This window comes from Halichoerus grypus, chromosome 6, assembly GCF_964656455.1.
Source record: "Halichoerus grypus chromosome 6, mHalGry1.hap1.1, whole genome shotgun sequence".
NCBI lineage: Eukaryota > Metazoa > Chordata > Mammalia > Carnivora > Phocidae > Halichoerus > Halichoerus grypus.
This window is the reverse complement of record NC_135717.1, coordinates 53,905,355-53,927,288: the sequence shown is the minus strand read 5'-3', so window position 1 is coordinate 53,927,288 and position 21,934 is coordinate 53,905,355. Positions and strand designations below refer to the sequence as shown.

General features: G+C 43.6%; 1 protein-coding gene across 2 annotated transcripts in view; it reads left to right on the top strand.

Moving 5' to 3' along the window:
• FAM107B (family with sequence similarity 107 member B) overlaps positions 1-21,934 on the top strand; it is a 75,847-nt gene that overhangs the window by 33,081 nt on the left and 20,832 nt on the right. The window contains exon 1 of one of the 2 annotated variants that reach the window (XM_078075170.1): positions 19,041-19,060. The exons of the other annotated variant lie outside the window; for it this stretch is intronic. The gene's annotated coding sequence lies outside the window, so the exon portion shown is untranslated. Of the gene's footprint in view, positions 1-19,040; positions 19,061-21,934 lie in introns of those variants that run through there. 2 annotated transcript variants of the gene reach the window in all.

Genomic DNA, 21,934 nt, shown 5'->3' with positions numbered 1-21,934 from the left:
GATAGTTGTTTATGCTCATGTCTGCCCGTGGCTCGCAGACACCAGTGTGCCCTGCAGATGGTGAGGATGGAGCATGAGAAAGCCCAGGAGGTTGGTGGGAAGCATTTTTGATTTTCTATTGTGTAAATATTTGGACTTTGGCATTCTTCGACTTGATTTTTTAATGGTAGGAATGGGAGTGTTATGAACCACTTTGATGAGGTTCTTGTTGAAAATAACTGGTGTGTCAGATATTTATAGGCTGAGTTAGAGTTAAAGACCGCTGTTTTCTCTGTGAGCCTAAAACAGTTTCCATCTCAGCCATACTACTCCTCCTCCTCGGGGTCCTGCCACACCTGTCTTACAGTGTCCTAGGGAAACCCCATCTGGATGCAGAGCCCCGTGTTAAGCTGTCCCTCCTACCTTCTTTCCTGCCACTCACCTGATGAGTCCTCCTTGATTCAGTCAGGCTGGTGTGTCCCCATTATTTCTCTCCTGTCTGGCTCTTGGTGCTCCTTAAAATATCCTGCTTGGTCATTGCTGACTCTGCCTGGCCAAACCCTTCTTTGAGGGCTCGCTTCAGTGGAGTGCTCACACTCTGACTAATCTGTGTTCCCTCCTCCTATACAGTTTAGTTCTGAATCAGTATGTGATATTAATATGTTATATATCTTGGTTTAGTTTTTACGGAAGAGACTAAACACTCTTAAAAGGGACTCCTGTAGATCTTTTATATTCCCCAAGCCTAGGATAGGCAATGAAAAAAAGAGAAACTATGAGACCCAGGATGTTGAAGGACAAACTTGACTTTGTACGGTTCCAGTCACCCTGTCTGAGGATGTGGGGTGCATCAGGGGCACTGAGGAAGTAGTGTTTGATTGTCTGGATCCAGCCATTGAGTAGAGCAATGTGGTGGGTGGTGCCTGGTCGGCCAGTTGAAGCTCGGCACAACGCAACAGACACTTCTGAGGACTGAATGAGAAGCTGGGGGCTAAAAGGACTTTAAGACTGATGGAAATTGCTTGGGGGAACCTTTCTAGCTGCACCCCCCCTTTTTAAAAATAGGGTAACTTAAATCTCCCCGGTGTGATTTCACCAGAATGGAAGCTCCTTGAGGGCAGGTCTGCCAGTGTGGTCTGCCATGTGTCTCTGGCACTCAGTGCTGGTACAAGGGGTGCTCAGGGAAGGGTAGATGGATGGGTGGTTGGTTCAGGTGGTTGGTCTTGGAGTTGGAAGGAGAGGAGACGTGTGGACTCATTGGTTCTCGCAGTCCTGACCAGCCTTCCCTCTTAACGTGGTTATGTTGTGGCCCAGACCCGTTGTAGGTGTGGCTGACCGTGGTTGATTCTCCTTCCGTGGTTCTCTCCTGGAGCTAGACACTGGTATTGTGTTTTGAAGTTCCACAGGTGGTTCTGGTGTGCAAGCCAGGGTCATAAACCACAGCTGTGGAGCGTTTGAAGGAAAAATGGAGGTTCACGCAGTCCACATGGTTCACATGTAAATAAGCAACATCAGCATGTCCTGTTGGGGGATGTGTTCTTTTGCTGCTCTTTAGTTGGAGTCATACAATTCAGTAGTTGAAGGGGTTTTTTTCCCCCCTACATCTTCATCTGCTACTTTGGGCTTCTTTTCACATTTAGCTCTTGGCAGCTTAAGAATTCAAGCTCCTTGGGCACACTTTTATTATACCTGGCAGAACATATTATTAAGGTGTTGAAGTGTTTTTTAAAAATTCAGCAGCAAAGTGTAGGTGGTCTCCAGCTGCAAACACTGGATTTAGCATCTCCCTGCTCAGTGCCCCTCCCATAGCCCAGTTTTCTAGTCCTCCCTGTGTTCTCCCCAGAAGTACAGCTGTGAGCAGTGTGGACTCTGGGTTCAGAAACGGAGGGCGATAGATAGGAAAATCGCAATCAGGTGAGTGGTTGCCGGTTGGCCAGCTTGATTTCATTATCATCCTGGACACTTGAAAGTTCCACCTAATTTTGGTCATTTTCAGGCTGTGTAATAATTCAAACTGTACTTTATGAACAAGTAACCTTTTATGTTATGCATTTTAGCATCTCTAGGAAGGTCAAGGAGTTATTTACCTCTTCTTACACCTCAGGATGAAATAGTTTACCTTCTGACTTGTAAGAGCTAGAGAGAGCAAATTGGAGTTTGGACAGGGATTTGCATGTATGCATGTGATTGTGTGCTTAACACTCACATGCGTGCACAGGCTGGGGCAGAAAGTACTTATGGACTGTGTGATGAATTCCAAAGCATAGAGATGCATAAAGGGGAGGTTCAGGGAAGTAGGAGGCACTGGGAACAGGGAAGGCAAGCTGGAGGAATTAGGATGGAATTAGCTGGACTGAGGCCGGGTGGGTCAAAAGATGAATTATTTTTTCCCTTAAAAACTTAAAAAAATAATGGCCTGGTTCCAAAATGAGGAGAGACAGCTCCACCTTGTCTCTCTTTCCCCGAGGAGTAGATTGCTCTAGGAGGGACAGAAGATGGGGGGCAGTAGTGAGGGGGCCAAGCTCCGGCAGCACCCCACCCTGCTGACCCACCTCTCCCTGCTGCATGACCTTGAGCTAGTTGCTAAGTCGCTGTGCATCAGCTCCTACCCTGTCAGTAGGCATGGGAAGACCTCTCTCATGGAACGGTCTTGGAGGTTACATGAGATGAAATACACAGTGTTTGATCAGTGCCTGGAACATTTACTCAGTAAGTGCATACTGAATAAATGTTTGCTAGTAGGAGTAGTATTTCTGTGGATTACCTGAGACCCAGCCATCACTGATAACATAGTTTCTATTAGAAATTTCAAATGATTTTTTAATCCCATTTTAATCAGGAGATTTCAGTGGAGTGCAGACCCAACCAAGGGTGGGTATTTAGTAGGGAGAAATAGAGGAGAAATTAATTTAGCCCATTACCAGTGAATACATTTTTTTTGTTTGTTTTGCACCACGACCAATTTAGGACAAATAAAAATGTTTATGGGCTGCATCTCTTCTCCATGCAAAATTTATTGAGATATTGAATCACTTTAACAAATGATAATGGAGCATTTAGGATATTCTAAGCCCTGGAGATACAGTGGTATACAAGAGAAAGGGCCCAGGCCCTCAGGTAGCTCCGTATCTAGAAGGGAGATGATCGAATAACATGTATCCAGCAATAAAGAAAGAGTTCCAGATTGTGAGAGCGGGACGCAAGCTCAGGACAGAGACTGACGGTGAGGGGCCCGGGTTCGATGGGGTGCTCTGGAAAGGTGACGTCAGGGTAGAGATGAAAGGGCGAGGATGAGCCAGTGTAGGGAGAGGTTGGGGATGGGTTGGGAGGGAGTGCTCTGGGGTAGGGGGAATGGCCAGTGCGAAGATCAGCCAGGTGAGAAATGCAGGATGGCCAGTGTGGCTGGAGTGTGGGGAGCAAGGGCAGGGGAGAGACTGGTGTGTGGGGAGTAGGCCCAGGTCCAGTCAGGTAGGGAGTGAGGGCCGCTCCAGGGGTTCAGAGAAGCTATTGTGCCAGGCACCTGACCTGATTTACATTTTAAGATAATCACCTGGGAAGAATGTCCATTCTTAGTGCAGGTGTCCTGCTTTGACGTTTGTCTTTTTAATAACGAAAGCGTCCGTACTGCCTTTTTTAGCCATGGAACTGTTGGTATCTGGGTATGTCTGCGAAGTGGCAGGGCCAGAGTGGCCTCCTCAGATTTTACCCTGAAATGGCATTGCAGCCAGGGCATCCAGGCTGGTGGCTGTGGCCCAGACACAGCCTACAGAGTCCCACCGAGGACACACAGTGGGTTGCTAATCAAGCTGGAGGTTCTGTACGGCTTTGTTGTGTCAAGAGCAGAACTGAGTCAGGGCTGTGACAGAGGGCAATATGTGACCGGGCTGGTATCTGGTATGCTGAGCGCTGACTGGGGTATTTCCCTCTTCAGTCCCAGCGTCCTGGCTGAGCCAGGAACAATGCAGAAACTCTGTGATCAGCGCTTGGAGATCTGTGCTTGGGGAGGAGTAATGAGGGACTCCTTGATTGTAGATCTCTGATACCAAATTACCAACCTTCAAGTCAGTCAGTTCTGATGACACTGAAGGACTCTTTAGGAAGGCCATTTTAAGTCATTGCTATTAATCAAATAGTGTTTTGTTGTTGTTTGTTGTTTACACTGAGTATTGAGAAAGGAACGTAATGCTCCGTTACTGCAGATTGCTTTCTGTTGCTGCCTGATCACCTCTGTCGAAAGCCCCAAGGTGGCAATGAGGGGCTGCATTTCATACTCAAGCTTTAATATGCATTCCTTATGGGTCATGGATATTTTAGGGGTCACCCTATTAATTGTATAATAGTTGCAGATAGGTAAAGAGCCGATTTCTCACGTTTGCCATTTTTGGGGGGATGGGAGAATGTGTGTGGCTTTGAAAGACCTGTGTCATGGAGCCTGACTGGGTTGCCCAGTGCAGAGAGAGAGAGAGTGTGTGTGTGTGTGTGTGTGCGCGCGCGCTCAGGCGCACACCCACGGAAATCTCAGGTTTAGATCAGACTGTCCTGACTATTGAGAACCTCTGATCTCCTGGTTCGGGGCTCACTGATCCCAAGGGGCATGGTCATTTTCTGAATGCACAGAGCCTGTGGGGTGACAGATTTGGGAATAGGACCTGGCATTTCTGAGGCTTGGGCCTGTGCCCTCTGACAAATCATATTTAGTTAATTGTAAAGGAGAGGGTCAGTAACAGATGTAAGGAGGAAATAATGTCCAGTTATCCCAAGTTGCAGAGTTAAATCTTTTTATCTCTGCAGTGAACCATTTTAAGAGAAAACAAAATTTGTTTCTTACTAATGAGGTGGAAATAAAATTTATTTTAAAACAAGCATGAAAGGCAAAATAAAAACTAAAGACAGAAATAAAGTCTAGGATACTTTGTTTTATAATCAGGTATTAAATTACAACTTCAGTAGGAGTGACATTGATTCTAAGCTAACAGTGTCATTCGGTACTTCATTTAAATAAAATAGTAGATGTATTTGTAAACTACTTTTGTTAGATAATACTATTTAATCTGGCAGTTAGTTTCAGTTAATTTTTTTCCAGTCTAAAAACAAACATTGTATCTCTTGAGATTATTAAATAGCTTTATAGTAACAATGTCTTGTTTTCTGAACATTCATAAACTTTTATGATTTTTTTTTTTTTTTAATTTTTAAGTGTGATGTGATTTCCGCTTCTCAGTGCTTTTTTTCCAAGTCAGTCTTACTGGTTGTATTCCCCCTTGGTTTGGCAAGCTAGTGATAGCTTAATACTTGGAAGGTGGTTTTTATAAGAAGTAGTGATAGATGTATAATGCGAAACAAAGAGGTAAATTGCTAACCACCAATCTGAGCAGGACTTGCTGCTGCTGTGGCTGTAACAACTACCAGTCGAGTCTGACATTCGTAGCTAACTTGTTATACCAGAGGAGCATATGTACTCACGCAGTTACTCTCTATTTGTTGTAAAAAATGGCCTGATTCAGTAATTGGGTGATGGTGTATTACTGGCATGTGTTTCAACAACGTGGTTCAATTAACTTGATTGCTGTATTTTGGTTAGGTCCATTGAACAGCCTGTGTGTGCCTCTGTTTACCCACTTTTTTGTGTGTGAGGAAATTGGGGGGGATGGCATTTGCCAACTAATGTGGACAGGGAAGAAAGGGAGAATGTAACCCTATTTTGAAAAATTCTGTCGACACTTATTAGCGACTTGGTACTGGTACTTCCTGTTTCTAAAACTGATGTTAATGCAATCCTGCTTTGCATTGTGAGGTGGTTTATTGCCCTCAGCAGAATTCCTGGCATATTTGAGGCCCTGCCCTCTTAATTTCTGCCAGATCCCCGAGCCACAACTGGCCCAGTCCTTCCCACTCCAGCACTACCCGCCTAGGCTCCCCCCCCCCCCCCCCCCGCCTTCATTCTGTTGCGGGGAGAGACCTTCCTTGCATAACCCTGATGATTGTTCTGGCACACTCCTGCTGCGCTGAGTCCCAGCCTCTGTAGCTCTCTGCCTGTCATTGTCTTGGCTTTGAATTAAGCCTGACAACTTTGCCCTGTCTTACAAACATTAGATACCTCCCTTCCTTCCTTGAGTAAATATACTCATGATAGGGCTTATGTTGCTCTCCTTCCAGTACCTATTTCCTTAGGTCAGTGAAAGGTATGTGTGGGGGAGGTGTGTTTGAGGGGTGGGGCAGTGAGAGGGTAGAAGAAAAAAAAAGATAAAGTTTGTGACTCCGACAGGTGAATTCCGCTTACCTGAGACACTCTGTGCCCAGTGCTGGTGGCGGGTGTGCCGCTGGATCTGGCTGGTCACGAGTCCTTATCTGACAGGCCGGAGGTGTTAATCCACACGCAGCTCTGAGAGGGAAACATAAGGGAACCAGGGCTCCGAAGGCAACCCCACAAAGGCTTGGGCTGTGGTGGGCAGTGTTTGAATTCTGGCCTTCCTGTGACTAATTGTATGAAATTGGACAAGCTTCCTGGTCTCTCTCTGGTCCTCAGAACCTACCTCAGAGTGTTGTGAAAATTCAGTGAGTTGGTGGGTGTGCGCATTTAGGACTGTGCCCGCCCACAGCTAGTATTTATTGAGTGAATGTGCTTTTATTGTTGAACTAAGGTCAGACAGCTAATGTGTGGTAGAGCTGGGTTTGAGTTTCTCAGATGCTAAAGCTTAAGCTCTTCTACTGTTCCATCGTACCCTCACTGTTACCTTATCACTGTTGACCAGGAAGAAAAATAGATCAATTTTAACTTCTCCCATACATTTTTCTGCCCAGTTTCCTGTATGGTGGGGCTAAATGGCCTTTGTTTGGGACAGAACCCTTCCTCTTACTCATTGTTGACTTTAGTTCCCTGGGTGGAATTTTTGTTCTGCTTCTTAAAAGATTATGCAAATAGAATTATTATTTTCGTATTAAGAAACATTATCTGAGTTATTCTGTCATTTTTTTAAAAATAGGCAAATGCCATTCAAGTTAGTTTTAAATATTGATGTACTATATCTATAATTTTATTTGTGGATAGAGAAATTATGGAAACTGCTTTTTAAAAATATTTTAAGAAGGGGAGGGGTGCCTGGGTGGCTCAGTTGGTTAGGCATCTGCCTTTGGCTCAGGTCATAATCTCAGGGTCCTGGGATCGAGCCCCATGTCAGGCTCTGTGCTCAACTGGAAGTCTGCTTCTCCCTCTCTGCCCCTCCCCCCACTTATGTGCTCCCCCCCTCAAATAAATAAAACCTTAAAAAAATAATAAAGTCTATAAAAATATTTTTAAGGGGAGAAAATACAATACTTCCTAGGTCATCTCTATTCCCCACGTTGTCTTAAGTAGGGAAAAAGACTTATCAACAGAATTCTCTAGGTAATCTTTAATTTGTATTCCTTTACTTATTCACACACAGCTAGAAGGATTTGAGGTTATTCTTTAGTGACTGGAGTAAGGATAGTTTAAAGATTAGGTGGAAGAGAGGTGATGACTTTAGTATCAGCAATACTAGCCCAAATAAAACTTTTAAAAGGTAATGGATTTTAAGTGTTTTCTCTTTGGAAGGGATGATGACAGTTGGCATGCAACAGCTTATCCAATTTACATTTCTTTCTGTTGGAAGTTTTCACGTGCCTTCTCTCCTCTTCAGAGTGCTGCTAAGTTATTGTGGCAAGTTTAAATAAATGAATCAGGGCAGGATTTCTCAAGCTGTGTCCATTGGTGGGTCATGAAATCAATTTAGTGGGTCACAGCCAGCATTACAAAAAAATGAGACAATGCAAATATCAGAGTGTACAGCGTATAGTAAAGATGGCTTATTGCTTCTGGAAACTTCTGCTTCAGCTAATTTTAGTGCGGGTGTTTATTGGGTCACTGAGTGTAAAGAGGATTACAGCCAGAAGTTTGAAAGCCATTGATCTGAGGTATTTTAGAAAGTTTATCAACTTTAGAGCAAGTCTGATGGTGCATAGAAGGAAAGTGCTTATAATCATCTTTAACATTGATTTTTGTATATTGCTATCGGATATAAGGAAATTTAGGAATGGTAACAGATCTTTTCTAGAACTAATATATTTTATAAAGTGGAAAGAAAGTTTGGGACTTCATTCTGAAGATTCACAGATGAAATTAGGAAAATAAAGTTGTTAGTGGCCTTCCTAATTACTGTCACATGCACCATTGTGTTTGTAGATTTTGTACCATAAACTCAATTTTTAAATGAGATAAATTTCACTCTCAAATACTTGGAATCTTGTTCAATTTGACATTTGTAAGATTACATACTAAAGAGTATTTATTTCTATATTTTGTTCTTTGAGCCCTGAATTGCCTTGAAAATTTATTTAAAGAATTATCTCATTTTTCATGGCCCTTTGGCTGCATTTAACTTTGAAGACTTAATCTAAGTAGGTAAAACTGTCCTATCCTTATTAAGCTTTTCAGATTAGTTTTTTTAAAAGTCATAAGGGAAATAGTTAGCTATCATGGTACATCTGTAGTTTCTTGTTAGAGAGTGATTTTATAATTGTTCTTCTGGAAGCAATTAATGATTTCCTTTATAACCAGCTGTAAGTAAAAGACAACTTTTCATTATGAATGTGTTGACATGTCATTTGTCCTTACCCTTTTCATTTAATTAAATTACAGTAGCTACTATTTGTGTGGATTTTAAAACAGATACTGTTAAAGTTCTGAACTTTTTGACAGGAGCTGTGAGAGAAGTCAAAGCTGATGGGAAGTTTCTGGATGTTGAGTTCTTGAGCAATGAATCCTCTTGCAACAAGAGAAATGAAAACATTTAAAACTTGGGTAACTGCAGGGAGAGAGAAGCAGGGTTCTCCATTTTATATGGAACTAGTGTTGGGCAGAGTACTTACTGTTACCAACCTGCCCTGTTCTTTTACTTAATCACTATTGCTGCTGTAGGATTTAAGTGGCTTGATGGTATGGCAGGATTGGGGAAAACATCATTTGACTGTAGTATTATTAGGTAGTAATAGATTGGATTGAAATGCCAGAATGAGTAGCCTGATGGAGGATATGTTGGGACTTGGGGCCCAAGTCCTCATCCCTGGTGGCTGAGGCCATGAGGGTTATAGACAAAGTGGTAAGTGGTTTGAGTTTTGTGTACTTGCATAGGGGGAAGGAGTGATTCACTTTGGGAGAGAACTTACTTACAGGTGAAAGCTACAAAGTAAATAGGAGACTGTTGCAGTCCTTATAAATTGGTCTTAAAAGCATCCTGTTTGAATGAAAATGAATGAAATCTTTCAACTTCTATAGGATCTGGATTATGACTTACATATCTCTTCCTCACTACTAAAATTAACGGATTATTTCTTTAAGGCCTCTACTCCAGAAATATATGCATTTTTGAAATCTTGAATATTTTCTAAAACAGTGATCCTCCTTCCTATTCCAGTAAGAATAAAGGCCGTTACACTTTTTAGACATTGTGGCACCTGAGGTCTGCTCATTTAAATGTGGGCTCCTTGTTTTTAGGCTTTCATTTTCCTGTGTTCCTGGTTTGCCAAGTAGGTAGCTGTTGTTTTTTCCCCATTCTCATTTTGAAAGTTTCCCTCGGCCTATTACTGTACATAGAGATAGTCAAGGCTTAGGTGTAGCCCTGGTGGGTGGAAGGAAGATGCTTTCTGAAGCTGGGGACACCGTGTTTTGTTTTCCTGTGACTCTGCAGGGCAGCTGTGGGAAATAGCAAGGTCTGGTGTCTTAGAATGACAGGCGTCCAGAGGGATCTGAATCAATGTGCAGAGTTCAAGCAGAGAAAGTTACCAGTCAGAGGAGTTGACTCCCTTGTTCCAGGGCCCACACCCACTACAAATGTGTTTATATTTGAACTCTTGCCAAACTGCCTCCCCCCCCCCCCAGTTTGATAAGGGACATTTTGTGTAGATGGAAAAGCTAAGGATAAAAGCGTTTCATTAAAAAGTCTCCTGTCTTTGTTGCTTGTTGTGGCTTTTACTACCGATGCTGTGAGGGCTACACACTTTAAAGAAATGATTGTTGCTGGGGTTTCCCTTTCAGCTTTGGAGCTGAGGTCCAAAGTAGCTAAATGACCTCACCCAGAGGGGCCCAGCGAGCCTCTTGTCAGGGGGTTGGAGTGCCTTTGAAGACAGTTGAATTGAGGATATGTCTTAGCTCGGGCTGCCGTAACAAAATACCATAGTTTGGGTGTCTTTTTTTTTTTTTTTTTTGAGACAGCGTGTGAGCAGGGGGAGGGGCAGAGGGAGAGGAGGGAGAGGATGGAGAGAACCCCAAGCAGGCTCCACATGGGGCTCAATCATTGACCACGACCCTGAGATCATGACCTGAGCCAAAATCAAGCGTCTGATGCCCAACTGACTGAGCCACCCAGGAGCCCCCACAGTCTGGGGGCCTTAAACAATAGACATTTCTCTCTCACAGTTCTAGAGGCTGGCAGTCCAACATCAGGGTACTGGCTGATTTGGTTCCCGCTGAGAACTCTCTTCGTGGCTTGCAAATGGCTGCCTTCTTTCTCATTGCCCTCACGTGGTGGGGGAAAGAGCGAGCTTTGGTGTTTCTTCCTCTTGCAAGGACACTAATCTCATCATGGGGTCTCACCCTTAGGGCCTCATCTAATCACCTCACAACGCCCTACCTCCAGGTGTCATTACACCGGGAGATAGGGCTTTACCATATAAATTGGGGGGGCACATTCAGCCCCTAACAGTCTGTGTGTGACAGAAGTGACAGAATTGACTGTCTACCCAACAGTCCCTGCTCTCGGCCCTTTGCTGCTGAAGTGCCTGTTCCCATTTTCCCAGCTTCCTTTGTGTGTCTGGTGATCACATGACATAGTTCTGGCCAATCAGATGCAAGCAGGCCGCCCTGGGGGCTTCTGGGAGTGACTGCCCTCAGACAGAGGGAGAAACTTCTTAGAGGGGGGAGGCCTACCCAGCTGTCCTTCCTCTGGGAGCTGCTGTATGGGGCTGCTAAGGCAGGGCACCGCAGCAAGAGCCGAGGTCGCTAATAAGACCACGAAGCTCTGAAGCAGCCCTGGACGATCTGACGTCAGGTTCTTGTGTGAGTTAAAACGAGCGCCTGCGGCTTCAGCTGCGTCTAGTCAGGTGCGGTCACATGTGTCCCAGAGCGTCCTCACTGGTGTGTGGAGTCTACAAAGAGAACCAGGAGTCGGAGGGAGGTAGTCTTGAGAAGCACCCACCTCTGAGACTTCCCTCAAGGCGTGGTACCACACTGTATTTAGTGTGTGTACTTGTCTCCCCCGCTAGCTGTGAGCTCGGGCGTCAGGGACCGCGTCTCGTTCCTCTCTGGGTCTTTGGGGCCCAAGCCGAGGCTCATCCTTAGGGGGGACAGGGCCAGTGTTTAAGGACACGAGACAAAACGCTTGGCTCTGGTCTTGCTGGCCACCGTGGGTTTAATATTCCCGTCTTGGTTTTGGTGTCTCCCAAAACAAGACCGGCTAATGCTGTTGTTCACAGAAAGCCCATGAGGTAACCTGAAGAGAAGTAAGTGGGAAAACAGACTTTAATTAAAAGTACCTGGGCTGTGTAAATAGCTGCTCTCTGGGGTTTAGTTAGAGCCAGACAGTCCTCTGAAGAGCCAGACGGAGACTTAGCTCCATTTTTATTGTGGAAGCAGAAATCAAATAAAAGTCAACTTATATTCTTATAATTATGAGACATTTTAACCATCCAGAAAATACACATAATTGTAACCATTGTTTTTGGCATGACGTTCTCCCCCCCCTTTTTTTTTTGAGAATGAAAAATGGAAAAAATTTCCAGACAGGCTGCATCAGTGAAAGGGTAAGTTGAGTGAGTGGAAGCCAGAGCACGTTCTTTCCTAGAAACAAATCTGTTTGACACACAATATGGCTGAAATTTAGCAGATCTGAGATGAAAATGATAGGGTTACTGGCTGTCATTTTATCAGTAAGGAAACAGACCCAGAAAAGTGAGTGTCAGTTTGCGGGCTTTTTATTTGAGATTCTTGCTGCTCTGTCACATGTTACTGGTAACTTATTAAGACAAAAGTGTGTTGCATCTCATCAGGCAGCAACCACCAGGAACAGGTGTAGTCATACCCAAGTGTGGTTCATTTAGCTTGCTGTCGTAGGTGAACATAGCCCAGAGGAACGTTGAAATTCTCTTGGAAAGCAGAGTTCGGATTGTGCTTGGGCTGGGTGTTTTGAAGCCGGGACTGGGGGAATAGGGCCAGACCTGGGTTGGATGTTGTTGTCAGGAAGCAGGCACAGTTCAGTGATGGGTTGTATTAACAGTATTTATCTAGGAGGCAGGAGATGAATGTGTTGTTAGAGCTTAGTAAAAAGTTAGCTTAGTAAAAAGTTAGCAATCGCATCTGTTAGTGAGATCAGAAGGATGTCTTATTGTTTTCATGGTGGCATTGTGGGCTCGACTGTGTCCCATTCTGAGCATTCTTTATGTTCTGGTGGCAGTGTTGGGGACGGCTTGTAAGGTTGGTTTTTACTTCTCTAGTTGTCAGTAGGGCTGATTTTCACTTTTCCGGTAGTTTTTTACTTAATTTTATCCTGAATCCTGATGCTTGAGGAGGGATAGGATTTAACAGAGGGATGAGGTGGTAAATGAGGAATCTAGAGGGGATGTCTGAAGTTACTGTGTCTGTGCAGTCACTGGCTTTTGATGTTTTTGTTTGTTTGTTTTTTAACATTGTAGTTGATCAGTGCTAATATCTCCGGTTTAAAAAAGGGCGGAGGGCAGGGGTGCCTGGCTGGCTCATTCAGAAGAACGTGTGATTCTTGATCTCAAGGGTTGTGAGTTTGAGCCCCATGTTGGGTGTAGAGATTACTTAAATAACTAAAACTTTTTTTTAGAAAGGTCAAATCAGTAGTTTCTCCTACCTTGAGAGGCTTTTTTTTTTTTTTTTTTTAAATCCTCAAAATGAATTTGTACTCTTCTGGAATTTGGCAGGATATAGAAGGAGATAGAGTGTGGTGCTGCTATTAAAGTATACTTAAGATTTAAACATATTAGGATCTTTAAAGATGCTATCCAGTTATTGATCAAGTAGTAATGTTAATAGCGGTGCTAGAGATTGCGCCAAATGTGTAGAAAATACAGAAAATCAACCGAGAAAATTCAGTATAGTCATCAGAAGTGAGAGAGCCAGTGTGGAACACCGCAGTGGGGACCAGTCAGATATTGGTTCTAGTTCAGGCATTGTCCCTTTCTCTGTGAACTTAGCCAAGCCATTTCCTGGGCCTCAGTTTCCTCATCTGAAATAACGAGGAAGTTGTACAAATGGCCTCTGTGCTCCTTTAAAGTTTCTGTCCCTAAGTCCTTTTAAAGATAACCTTCTCTTTTGAAAATATTTGGTTGGTTAGTTGGGCCAAGTCATAAATTTTATGAAATTATTATTCAGCTCTTGAAGACAGGAATATTTGAGGACTTTGACAGCTAGTCCAGCTGGATGTTTTTTGTAGTCTGTGTAGTTTCCTTCCTCTGAAGACTGATGAGGCCTAAATCAGTCATCTTCCCAGTGCACCCCCTTTGTGGTTTCCTGACGTGAATGACTGAGGTGTTTCTTCCTAGAAAATAACATACAATGAAAGTGCTGAGGGAGGCCTCTTCACTTAGGAACTTGCAGTTTGGGAATAAACTCTGGTAGCCTTATTTTTCAAACCTGAATTTTGTGAATATAAAATAGTGTAATATAAAAATGTGTTACCTGCAGATTTTGAAATAATAATAGAAACCGGAAGAGTAAAAGAAATTGATCAAAAGTTGCATCATTTCAAAAATGGTAAGCCAGGTGGTTTGTAGAATGTGTGTCTGGCATTGCCACGTGACAGCTGCATTTTAGCTGCCAGTAGACAGGCCTTCTGTGTTTAGTTGTCACGGCCCATGGTGTCTGTCGCTGGTGGGCACTGAGGTTTCTGCCCATGTGGGCTGGTGTTTAATGTGCACTGAAATCTAAAGATCGTTCTATAGCCTTCAAAGATGCCAAGCAGGTGCTCACCAAGAGGTATGTCCGTGGTGGTGCCAGTGATAGTGCCCAAACACCCCTACCCCAGTAGGTAGCTTTGTAACAGAAGTGCTAAAACACAATGAAGAAGACAGACCAATAGGTGGGATGCATCATGCTGTTCATTTAGGGGAGAGAGCATGGAGCATACTTCCAAACATGAGTTCATCTGGAAGAGGCTCTAGAGCAAAGTGGTTAAGAGCGTGGACTCTGGAGCTACCTGGGTGCTGCTGCCCACTTACTAACCTTTTAGCCCTGGGTGAATTACCCAGCTTCTCTGGGCCTCAGTGTCTCTGTGCCTCCGATAGGGCGAATTTCAGTATCTTACCTCAGAGGTTGTGTGGCACACAGTGAGCATGAAAACATAGACTGCTGGGCCTGCCCCTAGCAGTTCTGATTCAGTAGCTCTCAGACTGGGCATTTGCTTTTAGCAAGTTCCTGGTGCTGATGCCGCTGCGCCTTGCATGACGTTTTGAATATGCGCAGATGCACATACTAGGAATTAGGGGACATACTGTTTTGGAACCTGGTGTTTTTCTCCTATTTGATACATGGTGAATATTTCCCCTTTTATTGTTTAAAAATATAATGTTTAAGCCACATTGTAACCCAATATTAGATATTTAAGTGGTTTCCATTTTTTTTTCACTATCATAGATTGTAGACAGATGTTCTTGTGCAATACATTCTTGTCTGCATCTCTGATTATCATCTTGTAGTAAATTCCCAGAAGTGAAATTACCATGTTCCAGGGTGTGTACATGTTAAAGCCTTTGCCACAGACTGCTAGCAAATTCTTCAGAAAGGATGCGGCGAAAATTTATCTTCTGACAAATGGTCCATGAGAGTAGATACTGATTTTCTAAATGTAAGGGAATGAGGAGAAAAAACTGTCATTAACTTCATAAAATTCACAGGTATTTGGGATTTGGTGGAAATAAGCAAGAAGAATATCTATGGATTTGTAAAGAAGACAAAGATGCATAAAGAGAAACTAGGTGGGGAGTAACAGGGTGAACTGTGGCATGATTCTGAGTAGTTTTTCGGATTCATACGAATTTATTCAATTATGGTGCAATATATACTTGATATAGGAGACTTTATGCCAAGAGGAATAAATAGTTTTTTATTTACCCTCTATGGTACATGTGTGTTTTTTCACTATGATATCTAGGAGCTCCCCTGGATTTGAAGTTTTGGTTTAATAAAATCTGGTCCATGTTCCTTTCCTAGGTGCATGTCTCTAGCTCTGGGCCAAGCAGTTGAGACTCTTTTAGGGGGACTTGGAGTGAAGGTGGCTGCATCTGGGGAAATTCAGTATCACTACCAGAAAACCTATTCACTGTAGATTTCATGTGGAGAAGTCCATGGTGTTCTTGGGAACAGGGCTGAGTTGGAGTGGAGGCCAAGGTGGGGGTATGTGTGAAATATCAGAGGAACACCTTCTCCTGGTCCATCTGGCTCTAATGATGGGGCCAAGCTCTGCAGCCCTTGGCTCTAAGCCCCTGTGGTTGGGAGCAACTGATAAGCTGGACTCTTCTGTATTATCAGAATGTTAGAACTGGTAAGGGATCTCAAGGGTCATCTGGTCCAGCCTTCTCTTTTTACAGATAAGGAAGTTAAATAATTTATTATTTTCAGTTAAACTTTACCTCATAAGTTTTTAAAATCAGATAGTCAACCCTGGAATAGAATTGGCTGGTTATTCTTCCCTTGTTCTGGAAGATCTAAGCTTTTGAGAACTGAAGCCGCCGAATAGTAGACAATAAAGCCGATGGCAGGGGTGACTCTGGTCCTGTGGCTCAGTCCTGGGACACTGAACTGATTGAAAGTCAAACCTGCACTACCCCTGAGTCGCAGGAGCTTCACTTGTGCCTCTCTTCAGATCTGTACACTGTTGTACGGTCCCCAAGGGCTTCAGAGTAACCTTTGGCTATAGGGTGGCTCTCTTCTTGTACCAGCCCCATGTTTTCCAGAATTTACACATAATAGTTTTCTTTGTGCAATTCAGAAAAGTGGTTTTCTTTTTTCCCTTTTAGTAAACACGTGTGACAAGTGCTTCTTTTTAAAAACAACAGCTGCTCTGAACACAAACTGTGTCTGCTACCACTGGGTGACACTGTTAGACCACAGAACAGTCTTCTCTGGGAAAAGCAAGGGTCCTTGAACTTCAGATCTTATCAAGCTGCTTTATGTAGGAGAGAGAGAAGCTCAGAGTCACTTAATGGTCATGTATCAAATGTTATTTGATGAGTGTAATTTATCTGTCTAAGGCAATTTTAAGGCTAGTGACTTTAAGGTAATCAATTATTAAAGAAATCTGTTAATTGACAGCATTTCAGTTGCTTAGAGGTTTGTGCAGATTAATGGGCTGCATATTAATGAAATACTAATTACTTTATGGGAATTTTAATGTAAGCCAACATACTAATATTTATTTCTCACCAGACAACAATTTGAGTTATCTTTTTGTGGCAAAAGACTCACTGCTTACACACAGCATTTAATGTTACAGACTTTTAGTGAATATTTTATTGGATCATTTTGTTCAGGAGTGAGCATAATCTGCTGGGTTAGAAAAATGGACATTTGGTTCCCTGTACTGATCTGTATCAAGAGAAGAGACTTGCCTAGAACTCATTCTGGGCTCCTTCAAAATCAAATGAAGGTGGAGAATGTGTTCAAAGCAAGGGTTGACCTCCTCTCCCACCCCTCCCCTGTTTGCCCCCTTTTGTAAATCTGAGCTCTATACTTCACTTGACCTGCATATCACCTGGCCAGTTTTAGTTGAACAATATGTGGAAAGCACACTGAGATGTTTCTGGGGATGAGAAATAAGTAAGAATCAGGCTTTTCCTTTGTGAGCTTAATGTGATGGATAAGAAAACTTCAAATATAGGGTTTTTTTAAAGATTTAATTATTTGAGAAAGAGCAGGAGAGAGTGTATGTGTGCATGAATGCAAGTCAGGGGTAGGGGCAGATGGAGAGGGAGAGGGAGAATCCCAAGCAGACTCTCTGCTGAGCACCGAGCCCGATGTGGGGCTCGATCTCATGACCCTGAAATCCTGACCTGAGCCGAAACCAAGAGTTGGACACTCAACCGACTGAGTCACCCAGGCGCCCCCAAATAGTTTTAATAGAAGTAGACTTCAGTAGCCTAAGAAGAACATTAACAGTGTCCCATTGGGCTGGAGGTGAGGGATCCCTCATGAGGAGTCAGGAAAAGCGTTGTGAAAGGAGCAAGTCTAATCCTTCAGTGTTTGCCCCCGTCATTCCGTACATTTTATTGAGTGGCCGTGGTGTGACACAAGCATGGTGCTGGGCACGCAGCAGGGAGTGAACCCAGATCTGTTGCTGACCCCATGGTCTGCAGCAAAGGCACAAGGAATTGGTGGCCCCGGCTTTCTCCTGGTCCTTTTGCATTATGTAGTCACTGTGTGGCTTCCTCTCCTTATGGCTTATTTTTGAGGTATTGTGCTAGAGCTGTGGGATGGTTTAAGTCAGTCAGAGGTCTCTTCCCTGCTGAAGGGATGAACATCTGTTCTTGAAGGGAGACAACATGGATATATAGGAAAAATTAACTCATGATAAGTGTCAAATTCGTGGGTAAAGGGGGAGAGCGAGCAGAATTGTCTGTATCAGTCCAGACGAGAGGAAGATGGCTCTTGAGAAGTGGCTGTGGGAAGATTCGTGGTGAGGTCCGCTTTGAATTGGATCTTTGCGAGGTGCCTGGACTTTTCACTGGCTTTGATGACGGAATTCCACCTGGGAAGAAATCAGGAACAGAGGTGGAGTTAGGAATGTGTATGGGTTTTGTGTGGACTGGTTTGTCAGAGTAGATGGTTTATGCTGGAGAGTGGGAGCCAGAAGTTTGCAAAGGTACTTGAGGGCCAGATTGTAGAGAACCTTAAGAACCAAGCAGAAAGTTAAAATTTTATCCTGGTGTGGCAGTGATACTTGGCCTGGCGGTTCTTGATCTGATTAAATAGTCAGTGCATCATCAGATTTGGCTGGGGTGCAGCTAGATTAGAGAGAAGAGTGACGGGGAGGGGTGGAGGCCGGTGAAGAGCCAGCTGCTCGGTCCTGAGACTATGGGATGAAAGCATGGACTAGGATTATAGCAGTGGCAGTGGATGATGGTCTCAAGGACATTCATCATGAGAAAGAAACGCTGACTGTTCGATTACGCATCAAGGCTGAGGCCTAGCACATTGCAGAGATAACATCAGTTTGAAAGCTGCCTAGCTGATGACAAAATAGGAAGTTAAGGGAAGGTGATGGGATTATTTCTGACAGCGGAAGAATGGTGTGTGTGGTGTCCTCTCTATTGCTATTGAAAAACAATAATTTCAACTTAAATTTGCCTGGGATGGTTTCCACTAGAATATAAGGGGTTTGCTCTCTCCTGTTTAGTGTTCTTATCTGGCCCATAGGGGGCACTCAGTGAACAAATCAGTGAGGTTGAGCTCAACTTTAAACATGTTGCTTCAGATGTGAAGTATCCAGTTGGCACTTTGGAGTTTTTGACCCGGAGCTTGGGAAGAAGGGAACAATCTTCACATACACCTCAGAAATGGCTCACATAGCAAAAAGGCCAAGGGCATGTGGGTCACCAAAGGCAAGAGAATAGGGCTAGGGACCTGTTCCTGGAGAACAGTGGCAGAGAGTGGAGGGAAGAGGATGCCTGGGCAGACAGGTAAGGGAGAACCAGGAGAGTGTTGTCCAGGGGCTGGCTCTCACATTGAGGAGGAGATGGACAACGGCTTTGAATGCCAGGGAGAGGCTGAGGAGAAGCCCGGAGCCCGAGGAGCCCTGAGGAGCCCCTCTGTACATGGACTGCAGTGCAGATGGGAACCTACTGTGGAGGCGGTAGATGATCACTGCACAGAATTTGTTTTCTGTGATCTGTTAGTGATCCAGTGGTGGCTTTTTGTGCCTCACAGATCACCGTCCTTGTGGACAGACCTGAGAGCTAGAGCACAGGACCTCTTACCAGAGAGAACATCGGACTGAACCTGCGGCACAGTCAGCCTGGTGGATAGCCGCCGAGAAGGAGGCCCACTTCTCAGGTTGAAATATCTCTGGATTCGAACTCGAGCCCAGCCATTTTCTTGTACTTGTTGGGTTGAGAAACCATTCTGTGCTTTTGTGCTTCAGGTAGGACTAAGTAGCTGGGACATGCAGAGCCCAAAAGCAGAGCAGGCTCTGACATGCCCTGTGGTATGGGCTGTCGTCATGCGGCTGTGCTGCGGGTCACTACCCTTGGCGGTGACGCCAGTCACTTGGTTGTCCCTCTCCTTTCAGGTGCGTGCTGCCCTTGGCCAGGGCAGAGGAGCATTCCCCTCCCCCCATCCATCATTCACTACTCACAGAAGTAGGGTAGTACTGCAGGCCACCAGAATTCTAGAATCTGCCCTGGAGGTACAGGGAGGGAATGTGCAGAATTCAGGTCTTATCTGAAGGGCCACGGGAGGTTAAGCAAATTGAACGTCAATAAGGTTGTCTTGATGTTTGAAGAGTAACTCTTTTTTATTTATTTATTTATTTATTTATTTATTTTAATTATTTTTTTTTTTTAGTTTTAGATGTAGTGTTCCATGATTCATTGTTTGTGCATAACACCCAGTGCTCCATGCAGAACGTGCCCTCTTTAATACTTTATTTCGGGCCAAACTAGAAGATGTTTTGTTTTTGTAAATCCCTTATTTTTATATAATTGCTCTGTGCTCAGAATAGTTATTTGCAACAGATTACTGAGAAATCGAGGAGAAGTGGCCACCCAGTTTTGTAGATAAGAAGACTGAAGCATAGAGATTGGGAAATTACCTGGATTTTCAACGCCTTGGCAGGCTCAGGCTGCAAGCTCCGCTCTTGCTTTCGCTTTGTCTATCAGGGATTTTCATCGCCCCCCTCCACCATCTCCCCCCTCCCAAGTCCCTCTCTGTCACCTAAGTCCAAATTGGAAAGATGAGCAGAGCAGAGACCATGATTGGGTTTATCCATTAAACTTTGTCTAAACTAGTAAACTTGCAGTGCATGGCTATCCATTTTCACTTCGAGAGAATGTTAGTTAATGGAGAGTAGATTAATGAACTAATTTATTGGAACTATTTAACTGTCTAATTTATTGAGCGGCTGCTGCAGGGGCAGGTATGGTGTATGGTGGATGTTTTCGGTAAGTTTTCTTTCATGTTTACAACCACTCAGCAAGTGTAGGTATGTGAGCTCTGATTCACAGTTGAGGAAATTAAGACCCAGATAAAGTAATTTATACAAAATCACCTAACTGCTGAGTGACATAACCAGGATTCTAATTCAGGATCAATGGTCTTCAAACCTGGTCTTCTTTTCCATTATACTGTATTACTTCTTATGGCCTGAACAAGGTTTAAAATGGATAAAATAACAAAATTCTAATAACATAGCAGCAACCAAATGATCTCTAGATAGTAATTTTAATAGCTATTTAATAGGTACTGTATTTAACCTAGTGTATATACAGAGAAGGGCATAAGCCAAAAAGCTGTACCGATTAGTGAATTTTCAGAGTGAACAAACCTGTATAACCAGGACCTTTATCAGGAAACAGAACATTATCAGCACCCAAAAGTCCCCTTTATCCCCTTCCACTCCCAGCCCACTCCTGAGATGCTCTTTATCCTGACATCTAACACAAAGATTGGTTTTGCCTGTTTTTGAACATTATATATGTGGAATCATCCAGTATGGACTCTTTTGTGTCTGGCTTTCTTTGCTCAATACTGTATTTGTGAGATTCAGCCTTGCAGTTGCTGTCTGTTCATTCCCATTGCTGTGTAGTATTTCACTGTGTCAGTGTACCGCAATGTATTTATCCATCCTACTGATAACGGACATTTGGGTCACTTCCAGCGTGGAGCTGTTTAAGAATAGCACTGCTGTGAACATGCTTATAAAAATCTTTGTATGTTTTCAAGAAAATGTGTCTTTCCCGCCTTCTATCCTCACTTTAATGTGATCTTCTGCAAGATGTTTTCGGTTTGGTGTTTATAAAGCTATGATGTTAGGAAGCTTCTAAAATCTTTTCAAGAGATAGAGAAAATCATCCTGTTAAAGTGAAACGGAATTCTTCCCCCCATTATCTCAGTCCAGAAGAATGGAATGCTCAAAGAGCCTCCCTTTGGAATCAGACCCAAGTTCAAATCCTAGTTCCGTTCTTTAGTAGCTGTGTGACCCAGTGCAGCAATAACAGTGTTATTGTTACTAATTGTTTTTTATTGCCAGTGACAGTGCTAATAACAGATGACATCTACTGAAGGTTTATGATTTCTAGTTACTGCCTTTGGTATACATTTCACATTTATTCTTCCTAACAACCCTAGGAGATAATCTGCCGTTCTTTTTTTTTTTTTTTTAAACTAGTGAGGTAACTTGCTCAAAGACAGACTTAGAGTAAATGAGAAATCTGGAATTTCGACTCAGTCCATGCGATCTAGACTCCATGTTCTTGAAGCTGTCTGAGCCTCCTTTGTAGGTCATAGGGAATAGTAACCCCCCACCTCCTAGGGCCTCATCGAGTATTAAATGATGGGGAGAAGCTTAGGTACACCTTCCAGGGCAGATACATAGGGACTCTGAAACAGATGTCTTTGTGGCATATCTCTGTGCTTTCAGTGTATACTTCTGCTAACTGTGCTGAGGGCCAGGGTGAGGCGTCCCTGCTCTTCTGCCGGTTGTTGTTAGGAAAAACGGACACCTAGTTATTTGTGGAGCTGTCGCCACCTTCTGGTTGGTCACGCCTCAGCCAGACCTGCTTAGCTCTGATAACGGCCTGTGTTCTGTCTTCCTGATGTTTCTTGCCTCCTTTCCCATGTTCTAAATATAAAATATGGGCCTTTTTTATAAGAATACATTTTTAGGGAATGAAAAAACCGATGAGAAAATGAGTTTGGTATTTTCCCAAG